Here is a 13,910-nt window from a genome sequence, read left to right as displayed (position 1 = left end):
AGAAAAAGAAAAAGAAAAAGAAAAAGAAAAAGAAAAAGAAAAAGAAAAAGAAAAAGAAAAAGAAAAAGAAAAAGAAAAAGAAAAAGAAAAAGAAAGAAAAGCATAAGTTCCTGTATCACTTTTGAAAGCACCATTTAGTCACTCGAGGCAGCAGACACTGCTGAAGAGCAAGATATGTTTCAAACAGACTCTAGGCACTGTTAAAAAGAACTAGAAAGCCAAACACACAGGACTTGGGGCAATGCTGAAGGACTTGTGCATGAGCCTGGACTCAACAGCCTGCACTGGGCTCAAGAAGGGATGCTGGTCAAGGAGTGATGTTCAGACACACTGAGGAGTGATGCTGATTTTATCTCAAGGTGTGGCTTACAATCYAAAGAAGTTTCTTAGCAAAAAACAGGCATGTGTCATTTGGAGCAATGAGTTGCATACCCCATTCTGAGACTCGTCTTTTTTAGCTTTGGTTTATAATTATACCAGCTGATTCATTAAAAGCATATTACCTCTCCTTKCAAACTTGACTTTCCTTGGAAACATAGACACTTGTTTTTCAAGGGATTGAGGAAACAGGCACCTGCCAATGATCATTTGCAAGAAACCTCTGCAATCAGCAAAATGCTAAGGCACTGCAGCATGAACGGTGCGGCAGCGAGGAATGACCTCTAGCAGTCTCCCATGGAAGCAGCCTCCATCCAAGGCTAGGCAGCCTCAGAGACAATAGCTTGCCAGAGACTGTCTTCAATCCAAGCTCAAGGCTTCCAAAACCGGTTTGTGTTTGGGTTTTTAATCCACTGCTTTCAAGATTAGTATGTTCCTTTATTCCTCACTGAAAAGAAGTTAAGAAATATTTATTCAAGAAACCTCAGCACCTGCCTTCAAGTCATTCAGCCAGGAACAATTCAGCCATTGCCACCACGATGGCTTTTGTTCTCCCAGGAGCTGGTGTCTGCTCTGACCTTTGAAGAACTATTCATGGAAGTTAAGCTTTGCTTACAGAAAAACAGTTGCAACTTTGCCCTCAGCATCGGTGACTCACTGAAACTTATAGAGTGTCAAAAAGAGAAGCTGATRAGGAAGAGACACACGGAAATTATGGTCCGCTTTGGAGAACATCCAAACATTTCTGCCACTTGTTCCCAGAAATACTGACAGGGAGAGAGAGGGGCAGTGCCATCCTCACGTGAGCTGGATGGAGGCCAACAGGCCATCAACCACTGAGTTCCCTGGGGCTGCTTTGAAGGCCAAGATGCCCTTCCAAATGTAATGTATTGTGCAATAGTTCAGGAAGCGATTGTAGAGGGCAGGGAGGAGGTCAGCGCAGGGCCCGCTAGCAGAGGTGGTGGCCAGGCCAGGCAGAGAGCGGCGGTGGTGGCCCCCTGCACTGCACACACCTGCACACAGCGCCATGCGCGGCAGCAAAACGGCGACACCCCACCTCTGACACCCCACCTCTGACACCCCACCTCTGACACCCCACCTCTGACAGGCACCGACTGACACACGGCACAGAGACGCAGCTCAACCACTGGCCTAGCTTTCACAAACAAACTTTGAGTTTTGTCAATCAAATCATTCTACCTCAAGGAGGTTTTGCCCTGAGAAACAAATGTTTGAAGGAAAAAGCCACTGAATCGAGATAAAAACTTTTTTTCTTCTCCAACTGTGAGTCTGTATCAGTCCTTATCAGGGCCTTTTTCCTCCCAAATCTCTCTCTCCCCTCCCTGTCTCCCATTTAAGATCCCACCCGCCTTGCCCATTCCTCTTGTGCCTGCCTGTGCCAGCAGGGCGGCCCCTGGCAGCAGCGGGAAGGCGCTGAGGCGGCTCCCGGAGACCTGCCGCACTCCGCTGAGGCCAACTACGGCTAGGACACAGGGAAAAGAAAGGGGAAAAAAAGAAAGGAAAAGTTAATGGAAAAATTGAAGTTAGGAAAAGAAAAGGGAAAATAAAGAAAAAAAAAGTAGAAAAATAAACGAAAAGGGGGTAAATAAAAAAAAGGAAAAAGAAAAATAGGCAAGGAAAAAAAAAGAAAAAAAAAAAAAAAAGAGAAAATGAAAGAAAATGGGGAGGCAGGAGCGCAGCGGGGGTGGTGGCGGGAGTTACCTCAGCTCGCGGGCCACCTCAGCGCGGCCGCCCAGGGCGGCGGCTCCGCCTGCGGCTCTCTCACTGGCCGGGGCATCGGGGCATCGAGGCCGCCTCTCAGCCCGCAGAGGCGTCGTCGCCTGAACTGCCCCCGAGGGGACGGCGCCATCGCGACCGGCCCCCCGCCATCGCGACCGGCCCCCCGCCCTCGCGACACGCCGCTCCCGCGGCAGCCGCGCGCCCCCCGCTGGCGCGAGGAGGCGGCCGCGCGCTCGCCCGAGGCCAATGGCCGTTGAGCTAACGGCCGTTGGGCTAACGGCTGCTGCACTAACGGCCGCCCCGCGCGGAGACACGAGCGGTTCTCGGCGCTGAGCTGCGGCTGTGGGGGCGAGGCAGGTACCCGGGCAGTCACTGAGGGGCTGCCAGTTGCCACTGTCCTCGTGATCCTGGCAGTGCCGCCATGCGCAGCCGCCATCTTGCGAGCACCGCCATTTCATGGCAACTGTCAGGTAGGGAGATGTCGTCATGGCTGCCAGGATGCTGCCCAATGCAGTGAACCACAGATACAAATCTGTGCATGAGCAAGGCCCTCTCCTGCGGTGGGAGGACAGAACGGGTGTCGCAGTGCTGGTGCGTCAAGGCTGGGCCACACCTCGGCCATCAACAGCCCAAGCTCTGCCCTTATCACGGGCAGCAGCCACACCTGCCACGTGCTACACTTATGGCCCAAATGGCTCCCCTTCCCACAGTGTGGGTCTGTCTGTACCCTCAGCACACAGGTCCGCACCTGGCAACAGGCTGGGTGCCCACAGCAAAGCCAGGAATAAGTGAGAGGCTGCAGTACTGCAAGCCACGGGAGCAGAGCAGGAAGCTCAACATGTTATCGTGATAGCCAGGCATTAGTTGGTGGTTGCTACTTCCCTGCTGGCCTGACTTGCCTTGGGTGCCGCCTGCAAGCACTGGTGGTGAAAGACCCTCCATAAGATGCTTGCTTGGGTCCTGAGACATGGGGAAGGGAGGTRCACATCTGCATGTGAATGTGTAGTGATTGCACAGTCATTTTTAGGGTAGCGCTGCTGATCCGTGGCGCACAGGAGTTAGCAGAGGAGCATCTTAGCGCTCAGGTGCTTGCGTATTCAGAGTTATTCCCAAATGTTTCCAGAGTGGGCTGGGTAATCAAAGGAGAAACAAATCACAAGACTGCAAATATATTTGGCACCCATGTGCTTATTAAATGCCTTACTTCTGATGATACCATAGCGGTGGTAAAAGATGCTGAACAGAAGATAGCCCTGTTGCTGTTTAACCTCTTTTCACTCAGGAATCTTTCAAGGTAAAATATTCTGTATTGACATTTTTTAACTTTAAAAACAGCTAAATGCAGGGAAGCATTCTGAAGCAAGTGGCTTATCCTTAGACTGAGTCCTATCTCTAGTTTGATTCTTAATTTTTAAATAACTCTGCATTGAAAGAGGTGAAGGAGATTGTGATAACAGTACTGTTTGCATGAAACCTCTCCATAGCAAAGTCTTTAGCATTCTGTGAGCCAGTGCGGTTCTCCAAAGGTCTGCTTGTTAATTGGCCTGTTGTTTAAGGGAAGGTTTTAATGGTGTAGGAGGCATAAGCCTTTGTAAATAATATTATCTTAAATGCAGAAGGTCTTATCGTGCACTCCTTGCCCAGGCAAGTCTCCTCTTGAGATCATCTGGAGTTTTGTCTGAGTAAGGAGTGCAGAAACAAATCAATAGTGAGCCAATTGTTTAAGTGAGTCGTACAGAAAAATACAAGCAAGACAATTTTTAGTCACATCTGCTAGACATCAGTACTACTATGATCTCACTAGAGGGAGCAATTTATTTTGAAATATTAGTCAAWATTAGCTCTGCACTTAGCTGGGCCACCAGTGGGTCAAATTAAGTCTCTTTTTGAAGCAAATGCACATTTTAGGAGAAAAAGGCAAACAAGGGGAATAGAGAAATGATAAGATGGTGCTTAAAAATCCTAACTTCTGAAACAATGAGTAATAAACAGTGAAAGGAATCTGTGAGACATATGGAGATGATTTTTTATGTTGTTTTTCCTACTGAAACATTTACAGTGGAGTTCTTTTTCCTTGTTTCCAGTAGAGATTCGTTTTCAAGGGCTGCGCATCATTTTGGTTGGTACCTGACAGGAGGTTTTACTTTTATTAACATAAAAAAGAACATGCGTAGAGTTGTTCTCCTTTTTATCATCACAGGCTTTATTATCATAGGCTGTAAAAGGAAATAAATTCCCAGATGCATCATGATTATTAGAACTATTGTTAGCATTCAGTCTCTGTCAACATTTCCATCTTAAATCATTATTTAGTTTTGAGTCATAAACACCTTTCTGTACACATTTGATTAGTGCCTGACAAGGTCTCCTCTTCAAAGGAGCAGTGGTGGAACTCCAAAAAAAACAGGGTTTTCAAATATTTTTAATGATTATCTTTAAAGAATGGGTAATTTTCCATGGCTCAGTGCTGACCTTATTCAATGTGTACATTTGGGTTATTTTTTTCTAGCATCTTGTACAATGCCTAGTACAGTAACATTCTCAGACACAACTGGATTCAAGAGCAAATAATATGTTTTTAAAAGTGATAATAATTTATTATAATATTATTATAATTAAATATATTTTAATGCTGATAATAGTTTTAATACTGTGTTTATGCAGTCTGGCCTCTGTACCTTTTAGCTCATGAATCTTGCTGTCTACCTCAGTTACATCTTGACACCATGTTGGGATAAAKTCTGGGAATATGTCTCTCTGCTCTGCCTCTGCCCAGGCCAGAGGGAAAAGTAGGACTGTGGGTGAGAAAGGAATTGTAGTGGTCTCCATGGCTGTAGTATGACAGAATGCTCCTGCATTGCAGGCATGAYGCAGCCACCAGGTGTTTATTGCTCTCCACAAAAACAAAATTATCAGCTTTGTGCATGTATGTGATTGCATTGTGATCTTTGTTTCATGTGCTCAAGCAAAGAGTCACTGGATGCAAAATGACTCAATCTGTTTGTTTCTGTGGTCCTGGATAGATCCTTGAAAAGCTCTAAACCTGCCATCTGGTCTGCTGAAGAGGACCTTTCCCTGCATGGAAAATCAGGCTTGTGATATAGTTGGCAGGACTGGAACTAAAAAGGTGTAAATGTTCATAGGAACATTAATATCACTGCTCCACTGTGATATGGATATCATGACATTGGTGTAAGTTACTGTGACTAGCAAAACTTATCACAATCATACTATTTATATCTGTATTATAATGCTAGCTTAATGCTTTGCATGAACAAAAATCAATTATTACTTCTTAAATTTGACTCATCCAGAGGGCAGATGACTACTGTATCTTCCCTGTGTTTTGGAAGGGTGCATGTATACTGCTTAGAGGCATATGCTGTGCTTTGTCCCAGGCTCCAGCAGCATGCTGTTACTGAGAACGTGATACTACACTTGAGAAAGCTGTGCTTGTGACACTCCAATGTCACACAAAATTTGTGTGCTATTTATCACAGTATAAAAAAAAAAAAAAAAAAAAGAAAAGAAAAGAAATAGAACCCAGAAAAGGGGAAAGAAAAAGAAGGCTGTGCAGTATTATCTTCATCAAAGCTTGGAGGAATGTCCTCTTTTTTACAGTCATTGATGAAAATCTAATCTGTTTTCAGTGGGAGTTTTTTAAAAGAATGGTAAGTACAAGTGAATGCAGATGTAAGGATGCTTTCCAATGTTGTTAACTACAGGAGAAAAGAACTTCTTTTTGTAGTTGTAATCTCTACCTACAAAGCCATTTTTTCCCACACTGAGATTTTTCTGGTGTTCCTTTATACAAAAAAAAAATATTCAGGTCCTAATTTGTTCTACTTGCCTTATGCTACAGGTAAATGGAGATTTAGTAGTTGTGGCGACAGGCAAAGAGGAAGTGAAATTTGACAGATAGAGAGAATATGGCTAATAATCAGCTCATCTAGAAACATTTTTTTTATTAACACCTATGTAGCTCCTTTGCTGAGTCAGTAAGGAAAACTCTACTTGGTTTCTCTTTCAGCAAAGAATTCAAGAATAAGTCTAACTTTAACTACGTGAATGATCTTATTGACTGAGTTCGTATACTTCTATCCAGTATTAGAGATTTCAAAATATTTGCATCTTCAGTTAATTGCTGAGGGATCTCCTACTGTTTTGAGAAAATTTCCAGAAAGAAAATGCTGAATAGTAAAGGATTTTATTAGAAAAAAGTAGAGAGAGACGCAAACTACATTCCTGTGGCATCCCTCCAGGCACTAGTCTGGTCATTTTTTGGTGGAATGTGCCACTGTGTATACATTTCTATTCTCTTAGAATTATTGTAGCATCTATCTTTGTGTCATTTGGTCAAAAAGGACTGCTAAAACTGAATGGTAGTACATAGGAGAGCATGTCATATCTAAAAATGGCTTTAGCAGCTTAGCCCAACTGAAACAATAGTAACAGCCTGGATTCTGAGTTGCTTGATTTCTATTAGTGCAAATCCTGAATTCCTGAATAGCCTAAAAACCAATCTAAACAAATTTTGTATGTAAAATGCAGAAAAATCCTTTAATATTTAGTAAATCTATTATATTTAGTTGTCCATCTCCTAGAAACTTATTTATGGGCCCACGCTCCTTTGACTAGCAGCTACCTTAACATAGAACATGAATTAACCCTTAACATAATGAATTTATAATTGTATTTATACCTCATTGAAATGTATTACAAGTTCAGTGGAGACAGAGATTCTTAATGGGATGGACATTTTAGCAGAGCTTCAGAAAGCTCTGTACTCTTACTGTTTTAGAATGCTTGGTACTATGTGTAAAAACAAAAATGTTATGTGTTAAAAAATAGAGCTACTGTGTCTTTTCTAGTCCTAAACCAAAACTTAAAATCTTTCTTTCCCCATGCATGGAAAGTGAGTGGAGAGCAAGCTTTCACATTCACCAAATGTACCTAATTCACATTATTGTCTGTGCAAAACCCGTAAAGGCATTAGGTAATGAATTYTTTGAAGGAAAATGTGTTCATCTATTTTTGTTATGAGGGAAAACTGCTTTGTAGAGAGCCCTTTGCTCTTTGCCATGTGAATTAGCAGTGTGCAGCCATTAATCTAAGTGGATTAAAGAAGAGTAAAGACTCATAATCTATGAAAGCCTGCTCTATAGACAGATTTTGTACGAGTATACTTTGGAGGGAAGCACAAGAGGATTCTTTTAACTGCATCTTCAGCTCCTGGTATCAATTCACTTAGAGTAGAAGGAAGGTGCTTGTGGCTCATTCCTTTCCCTGGCAAGGAATACTACTGCCCTTATGAGGTCTGTATAGTGGTGGAACAGCAGTCGCGATGYGGGCCGAGGGGAAGGGTGTGCTGGTGCTCGTAGGCCAGCGTGGCTGCAGCGGTGCGACAGCGGTGTGCAGACACAGCTGAAAGCACGTTTCCCAGGAAAGGCAGCAGAGCAGAGAGGGTCTGCAGTTATAAAGCACTGGGCTTAAGAATTTTGCTCATGAACATATCTAGGAGCTTGGCATGCTGACGAGATAAATGTTTAAAAATAAGTCTAGTGCCGAAGCTAACAAAGCTTGTGCCTATTTTGAATACATTTGTTTGAAAAAGAAAATGGATTTATCTGAAAGTCTGTTTCATTTGATTCAGTTTCCCATTGGGGCTGTAGCACTTACTTGCCATTTTCCTTACTCACCTGAATATTTTTGGTATCTAGAGACAAAGAAGATAAAGAGGGTTGTACTCTATTAATCACGCTTCTCTTTGTTCTCAAGCTACCTCTCTTCCTTCTATCCCTCCTCCAAACACACCTCCCTTGCCAAGTCTTTAGAAAAAAAATAATCGSTGCTATATTCTTTCAGGGACTCTAGCACTTACTGGTACAACATGTAATACTTGTGTTTGATTTGTTTTGTTGGTATCTGAATGGAAGCCAGCAAAAGAAGAATCATATAAAATGGAATTTTATAAATAACAGATGTGAGCTTTTTTGTGTGTGTGAAAAAAAAAGTTTCATTTTTAAAATGTTCAGAGTTTTTAAGAAAAAAAAATATTGTTTGCTTTTCAGTTGCCCTTTTCTCTTTTGTTCTTGTGTCTGTTTTCCTGAGGGTAGAGGGAAAATAACATTTTCCTGGGGGAAAAAAAAAGGAAATGAAAAAAGAAATGTATTGTCTTTCTTTTCAACATGAGGAGAAGACCAAAAGGAGGAGACTAAAGTCAAGAACCTTCCACTAAATTGGGATCTTAGAGGGGACACACTATTCTTGAGGTACTCATATATTGCAACTCCTGCCAGCGTTATTTGCTGGTTAAAGTGTCTTGCAATTCTTTCCATTGGACTCTGGGGTTCAGCAAAAGGATGGTATAGTAAAACACGCTGTTCAGTGATGYCTGGGAGGCACAGCTTCATTAGCCTCCTGCTCTGTTACATGAGAATCTGGGTAGCACAAAAATATAGTTGATTGCAAGTTGTTCGGAGWGTCCTAAATCTCCCCACACCTTCCTTCTCTAGCTATCATGACAGCAACTAATAATCTTCATGCATATGATGTAAAATTACTCAGTGACAAATAGTGCCACCACAGCGTGCCCTCATGTCCTCCGCCCTGGCTCTGTTGCAGCTTGAGTCCATAAGCAGGACAGGTTCGGTCAGTCCTGTCATGGGCTGGGGACACTGCTTGGACTTGCATTGTGGAAGTCTAACATTCTCCCAGTCCTGTGCACGGAGATGCAGTCCCAGCAAACTGCATTTTCTCTCTGCTGGCCTAAGACAACAAGGGGAGAGGCAGCCAGGTGTTGGGCAGAGAAAACAGGATGGGCCAGAACTGTTCACATGACTGGGGCTGAGGCTTGGCACTCCCACCCTGGCTGCTGGCGACAGCCACTTCTGCTGCCCTTGCCAACCACAGTTGCTGCATGATGCCACTTGGTTTTGCTTGGTATCGGTGGAAGCAATGCCAGGAGCAGTGCCCAGTTGCATGCCTGACCATCCATTCCCTGCGGGCCCTCCCCATTGTGAAGAGCAGCACCACTGTTTTCACCGTCCTTCTTCCTGTGATTGTCCTCTGCTAGTGCATCCCAGCACTGGGGGTGATATAATCCAGTGCACTTCTTCCACACACAACAGCACCCACGTCTCTGCCATCTTTTTGTGGTCTCCATCTTTGAGCTCTTCCTTCTCAAGTATGGTTTCAGCTCAGTCATCTCTCTAGGGAAAGAGACAGCCCTCCTGAAGTTTCAGTCTGGACTGAGTAATTTATGTTTCTAGGCAAATTGTAATTATATGTCAAGCCAGTATCCCTTGAGTGCTTCTACCCAGGCACTGATGACTGTCTGTGTTCTTGCTGCAGACCCTCCTCCCAGTAGTGCCCAATAGCAACTCCAGGCACAAAGTGGCCGCAGTCTATCCCTGAGATTTTCCAAAGTGCCTCAGAACAAGCCTGCCCAGTGCATGGTCGTGCATGTGAGCTTCGAAAGTGCTGCATCGTAGGCTGCTTGGAAGATTGCCAGGTGGCCCCAGAACCTGAAGCAAAGAGCAGCCCCCAGCCATGGTGGTACGGAAGCCCCTGGGATGCCCATGAGCTTTTGTCCCGAGCACATCAGTGTGTGCTCCTCAGAGCAGCTGTGGTCTGCTTAGAGTTGGTGGGGGGAACAGCATGTGTCCTCTGCAGGAAGCTTAGCTGCCAACTATAGCAAGTCTCTCCTGAGGATGGCCAAACTAGCATTTCACACAGATTTGGCTAATATTATTTAGGAAAGCAAGGGATGTGATCCTGACTTCAGAGAAACTCTGTCATCAAATTACAGATTCCTGTATCTCAGTGCATGTGAGCTAGTGCTTTTCAGTAGGATGGAGATATTTTTCTCCCTTTTTAAAATTTCCCTATCCCGGGAAAGGCTGGATCATTTCTCCTGAATCTTTAACTGAAAGAAATCATTAACCAAAGATGGACATCCTGCTGAGATGTTTTTAATGTGAAGGACAGTATGGAAAAATTCGAAGTGCTCAGAATAGGCTTTTATAAAAGGAAACTTTACATTCCTATGGATGCAGTGTAGTGCTATATTTCCCAGTAGCAGCATGTACTATTAGAGGCATCTGTGCCACACCTTGAACTGAAGTACTTGTTCAAGAAAAAGGAAAAATATTTCACAAGTAGTGAGTTAAAATAATTTAGCTTCTCTTAACSTATTAGCATTTAATTTAAATATGCTTCAGTGTGGACTCTTCCCCCAGCTGCTCAGACCCCCCTATTTGGGGAACCTCCTGCATGCAGATCTTCCCCTCCCTTATGGGAGACATTTTCAGCTGCCCCTGTCCCACTCACATCCTTCCCTTCTCTCAGCTGTGACCAGCAAGTTTTACAGCCGAGAGTCCAACCGGGCTGCAGGTGAAAATATCACTGGCTTTTCTGCTTATATTGGAGGCATCTAAAACAAATAGGTGTTGCCTGCGGCTCCCTGGCCACCAGCAGCTTTTCAAAGGTCTTGGAAGCAGTCGTGATTAGCAGCATCCTGGGAATTGAGCTCCTACGTAACTCTTCTTCTTTGACAGCAATCTCTCATCTCCTGAATAACATGATCCCTCAGGATTCACAGAGCTCTTTGGGGATTATCTGGATTCGTGGAGAAAAGACTTCTCTCCAAATCATCAAAAGCAGATCCCTTTACCTAGGTCCTCTCCCAGGGAGGTTTGAGGAACTGGGTATGCGGTAAAAGGAGAGGCATCTCTCTGGGAATTAGGAAGCATCCTCACCTTTTGGCATGTGAATGACGTGAGATGGGGAGGTTACATGGCATACCCGAAGTTACAAAGCAACCAAGCGGTGGAGCAGAAAAAAAGAATAAGGTGTCTTGACTCCTATTTGTCTCAAGTTTATCTTCTCTCATTCCCTGATACTTTCAAATTTGTTGTTAATGCTGCTATAAAGCATTTCAGAAATGAATGAAAAATAAATATTTTTTCATGCGGGCAATAAAGATGGGTTCGTTTTGCACAGTTGTAAAATTCTGCTGCGTATAAAGGATTCTTTATTTTATAATAGCTATTAGTGTGTTTGTTTGTGGGGTTTTCTTGGGCTGGAAACTTCAAAAGTATTGCTTTGAGCTAATCATTTAGCAAAGGACAAAGATACCTTAGATTGCTGATTTGTCCTATAGTTAATGGTTCTCTCAGGCTTTTCTGTGTCAAATGTGGCAACTATGACATCAAATGTTATCTCTGTAAACACATGCCAACTTAAAATAGCACACTGAGGGGGAAGAGTTCCTTATCCTATATTTTAGCCAAGATTATGGTCACCAGCATGTTCCTCTCACCATGGAAAGAAATAGACTTCAGGATAACTATGCTTTTCCAAAGTTAATCTTTAAAAACAAATGACCAATCCAGCAAATYGGCCCTCCTTCAAGTTAGCTGTCTTATAGGATCATACCCTGAGTGCATAAAATGTGGAAGCACTCATTTCTGGGATGCCATCATTTGAGTTATGTTTTATTATTTGCACAGCTTCGTTGTGGGCCCTAGAATAGCTGTAGTTATTAAAGATCTTTTCCCAAAGATTTTGCAGGACAGCAGATCAGCAGTTCAGAGAACCAGACTGTTTCGTTGATCTGCCACTGATCTGCCATGTGACCTTGAGTTAGACTTTTCACTTTTCTTTAGCCTTGTTTCCCCTCCTGCAGTTTGTCTTATCTATTTAAATGGCAGCCTTTCTGAGCAGGGAATTTCTCACCTTGTGCTAGCTAGCTCTGCTTAGTTGAATGGGAACCAGTCTTTCTTGGGATTATCATACTGCAAAACCAGTAAATAATACTACCAATTAAAGGATTAGTATAAATAATAATAAGCTATTTTTCCAGAGGAGATCTTAGCAACAGGCAGAGGAGCAATAATGCCCCCTCCTCTTCATTTCCGCTGCGCTTCCAGTCCAGGAGCTAAAGCTGTAACTCAGCATCCCTGGCACTCTCACATGACAGTGAGGTTTTTGGAGACAGGCCTCAAAACTGCAGATGTGCTGTGTGGCAGCCCAGAGCCCAGTGGGCAAACTGTGGCTCCTGAGGGGTACTTAGCTGAGGAGCAGCTCAGATTGCTCCCTTGCTGAGCTCTGGCAAGGAAGGTGTGAGGTACTTGGGYGGTAAGTGAAAGTGAGCCCGCAGGGCCATCAGGGCTTTCCCCAGTGCTGGCCCTTTGTGCTCCCTCCCCGCGTCCCTGCCTGTGAGCTGGGCACCTTCCCAGGTGCTGGGCACCCTTGACAGCTCTGTGTACAGCACAGACCCAATAGTGCTCGCACGCAACTGGATAGTGTTCCTGCTCAGCAGACAGGCACAGCATTCTCTAGTTTTTCAGCCATGTTAATTGCCACTGCCCATGGCCCTGTGAAATAAGAACAAGAGCATCAAAATTTGCCATGCACACCTTCATAATTCTGAGTAATGGTGCACTTCTCCAGAATTTTTATGCAAGAGCCTAAAATATCCCTTCGGCAGAGATTTTGCAGGTGTGGCACCTGTTCCTGAATGCTGAAAAAGTGTCAAATGAACGCCATCCTAAGGACAGGCTTTTCTTCATTCTCTGTAGCAGACACCTCTGAGAAAGTAGTCTATGTACCACACCTTGCCAATCTTTGGTTAGAGACTATTTGCAACAGGCCAGTTGCATAGAAAAGTTTGTGCTCCCCCAAAATCTATGGTTTGAAGCTGATTGGACCAGGGAGTCTTTTTTGAGGCTGAACTCCTTTATTCAGGTGGAAGGTATGTGTATGTCAGGGCTTATAATGTGCACAGCAGCTTATGTTGACTTTGGCCAAGTGGCGTATTATCCTAACTAGGAGATGTTTGTAAACATGTCCGAAAACATCTAATATATTTTACAAGCCAGGCASAAGTCGTCAGCCTACTGCATATCCATAACAAAATCTCCGAGTCCACCTATAAATTAGACAAATGCCAAAACTATTAAAGTAGCAGTTCCCTTTGCAGATCAGTTCTTCTTCATAGAAATCCCATTTCCTGAGATTAATGTACCTACCTAGCTCATCCTGACAACTCTGAAGGCTGAGACTCTCTCCCCAGAGCACTGTGCAGCACACACTAGCCTTCCTAGTGGCACCCGAGCATTTCCCAGTGCAGCACAGGCCTCCGTCTGCAGGCTGGGAAGGCCTCCGTAGGGGAGAGCTGTGCCTTTCTCATGCACACACAGCAAATCCCAGCCCTAGCAGCCTGGAATCCCCCTGAGTCAGCGAACAGCTGGCTCTCTATCCCTGTCAGGAGGTAGCTTGCTGAGCAACATCTGGCTCCAGTCTCTATCTTGTCTGCTGCTCCTTCACACATCTACTTCCTTAAAAAGAGCTTACTGGGGGGGTGGAATTGGGGGGAAGAGGAAAGGAAAGTGGCTTCAGGTTCTTTGCACTGCTTACACAGGACCACCCTGTTGCACTGTCAAACAAAAGTTATATATTTCCTACAGAGATGTAACACTTAAATAAGGAAGACAATTAGATATAGTTGCGTTTATCCGATGCTGTACAGCTCAAGCATCTTTGGAATTATTGAGAAGTTTGTACAGAAGAAATCTGTAAGAAATCCCTTGGTAAGAGATTGAGTTCTGTTACTTTTGCAAGATCTGCAAAAGATCTTGCTTCTGTTTGAGTTCCAACAGCGTTAAGGAGTGTCTGCATAGAAAGAGCACGGAGACACCTCTGAGCATTTTTTAGGATCCTATTAAACATGAAGCATGGATGTCAGTTCAGCCAACCTTACAGATGAAACTCTTCTTTGCAAATTGTCC

Source organism: Nothoprocta perdicaria, unplaced genomic scaffold (genome assembly GCF_003342845.1).
Source record: "Nothoprocta perdicaria isolate Ctin4 unplaced genomic scaffold, notPer1 scaffold_71, whole genome shotgun sequence".
Taxonomy (NCBI): Eukaryota; Metazoa; Chordata; class Aves; order Tinamiformes; family Tinamidae; genus Nothoprocta; species Nothoprocta perdicaria.
This window is presented reverse-complemented; position numbering follows the sequence as displayed.